This window comes from Tenrec ecaudatus, chromosome 9 (genome assembly GCF_050624435.1).
Source record: "Tenrec ecaudatus isolate mTenEca1 chromosome 9, mTenEca1.hap1, whole genome shotgun sequence".
NCBI classification, from domain to species: domain Eukaryota; kingdom Metazoa; phylum Chordata; class Mammalia; order Afrosoricida; family Tenrecidae; genus Tenrec; species Tenrec ecaudatus.
In genome coordinates this window covers 46,339,887-46,342,899 of record NC_134538.1, presented here as the reverse complement: position 1 = coordinate 46,342,899, position 3,013 = coordinate 46,339,887, and positions in this window count along the sequence as shown.

Here is a 3,013-nt window from a genome sequence, read left to right as displayed (position 1 = left end):
CTGGGAATGACATAATCAAGAGGAATGGTGTGGCATTCATTGGCAAAAAGGACATTGCAAAATCAATCTTGAAGTACAATGCTGGCTGTGATGGAATAACATTATCCCCTTCAGTGAAATCCAATCAGTACAACTATCATTCAAATTAAAAAAAATCATTTTATTGGGGCTCATACAATTCTTATCACAATCCATACATCCATTGTGTCAAGCACATTTGTACATTTGTTGCCATCATCATTCTCAAAACATTTGATTTCTATTTGAGCCCTTGATATCAACTCATTTCCCCCTCCCTCCCTGTTTCCCCCTCCCTCATGAACCCTTGATAATTTAGAAATTATTATTATTTTGTCATATCTTATATACTGTTCACGCCTCCCTTTACCCACTTTTCTGTTGCCCATCCCCCAGGGAGGGGGTTTTATGTAGATCCTTGTAATCAGTTTCCCCTTTCTATCCCACCTTCCCTCCATCCTCCTGGTATCACCACTCTCACCACTGGTCCTAAAGGGATCATTTGTCCTGGATTCTGTGTTTCCAGTTCCTATCTGTACCAGTGTACAACCTCTGGTCTAGCCAGATTTGTAAGGTAGAATTGGGATCATGATAGTGGGGGAGGAGGAAGCATTTAGGAACGAGAGAAAAGTTGTATTTTTCATCATTGCTACATCACACCCTGACTGGCTTGTCTCCTCCCCTAGACCCCTCTACAAGGGTATCTCCAGTGGCCTACTTTGGGTCTCCACTCTGCACTCCCCACCTCATTCACTATGATAAGATTTTTGTTCTGATGATGCCTAATACCTGATCCCTTCGACACCTTGTGATTGCACAGGCTGGTGTGCTTTTTCCATGTAGGTTTTGTTGCTTCTGAGCTAGATGGCCGCTTGTTTCATTAAAAACATTTTTAAAAGAAAGAAAACCTGTAAATAGATCAAGGTAGGATTTTTTGACCTCTAGGTGTGTCCTCCAGTCAAGTCCGATGGGGTGCCACACTCTGGCCCTAAAGTCTATCCTTTGCACTCCATCAGGAGCTACCTGCTCTGCTCCCCCCGTTGCTCTGTCTCACACCTTTAGTGTTTTGCCTGGGTGTCCTGAGGTCAGACCGGGCCAATTCTGACATTGAGTCTCCAGTGTTGTCCCCCATAGGGCCATGGGTCAGCAAGGGCCGTCATGTCTCATAATGGGATCAACCATATGGTCCACTCTGTGCATTGGCTGTTAGAAGCAGGGATTACGTCCTCCAGGCCTGGTGGGCCAGGATTTGCTCCACTCTCTCTTCCTCCCCATTCATTTGCTCTGTGTGCTCTGATCAGACATGTCCCTCTCCCTTAGCTGCAACTTCAGTGCTGTCCTGTAAAGTCAATTCTTCTGGGGGATATTATTCAAATTTATGCACCACCACAAAAGTTAGTGATGAAGAATTGTACCAACTTCTAGCTGAAATTGATCAAACATGGAATCAAGATTAATTGATAATTATTGGTAATTAGAGCAAAAAGTTGGCAGCAAAGAGGAAGGAGCAGTAGTTTGTAAATATAGTCTTGGTGATCGAATCAAAGCTGGAAATCCCATGATAGAATTTTGTAAAACCAACAACTAGTTCATAGGAAATACCTTTTTTCAATAATACGAAAGGTGACTAACACATCGACTTTCCCAGACGGAATACACAGAAATCAAATTGACTACATCTATGGGAAGACACACTGGAGAAGCTCAATATCAGGAGCTAAAACCAGGCCAGGGGCTGACTGTGGAATAGACCACCAATTGCTCATATGTAAGTTCAGGTGAGAACTGAAGAAAATTAAAACAAGTCCACAGGAACCAAAATATGACCTTCAGGTTATCCCATCTGAGCTTTTAGAACATCTCCACAGAGATTTGACACACTGAACACTAATGGCAGAGATCTGATGAGCTGTAGGACGACATCAAGACCATCATTCATGAAGAAAGCAAAAGGCCATTAAAAAGACTTGAAAGAAATAAAAGATCAAAGTGATGTCAGAAGAGACTGAAACTTGCTCTTAATTGTAGAGTAGCTAAAGCAAGTGGAAGACATGATGACGTCAAAGAACTGGATTTCAAAGGGCAGCAATGAGAAGACAAAGAAAAATATTATAATTAAATGGGCAAAGACCTAGGGTTAGAAAACCAAAAAGGAAGAATACACTGAGCATATCTTAAACTGAAAAAACTCAAGAAAAATTCAAGCCTTGAGTTGTAATGTTGAAAGATTCCATGAGCAAAATATTGAATAATGCATGAAGCATCAAAAGGACATGGAAAGAATTCACAGACTCACTGTACCAAAAAGAATAGTGAACATTCCACCACTTCAGGAGGTAGCATATGGGCAAAACCTAATGGTGTTGAAGGAAGAAAATCAATCGGCATTGAAGACATTAGCCAAAAACAAGGTTCTGGGAATTGATGAAATACCAATTTAAATGTTTCAACAAGCCGAAGAAGCACTGGAAGCACTCACTGGTGCATGCCAGGATATTTGGCAACTGATTAGAAGAAATTCGTATTTGTACCCATTCCAAAGAAAGGTGACCCAACAGAATGGTCAAACTGTAAAACAATATCATTAACAACACATGCAAGTAAAAATGTTGCTGAAGATCATTGAACAACAAGTAGTACACTGACAGGGAACTGCCAGAATTTCAGGCTGGCTTCAGAAAAGGGTGTGGAACAAGGGCTATCATTGCTGATGTCAGATGGATCTTGTCTGGAAGCAGAGAATATCAGAAAGATGCCTACTTGTCCTTTGTTGTCTATGCAAAGGCATTTGACTGTGGATCGTAATGAACTATGGATAACCTTGAGAAGAAAGGGAATTCCAGAACACTTCATGTGCACATGGGGAACTTGTACATGGACCAAGAGGCAGTTGTGTGAATGGAATAAGGGACTCCTGCATGGTTTAAAATCAGGAAAGGAGCACAGCAGGGTTGTAGCCTCTCATCATACTTAGTCAATCTGTATGCTAGGCAAA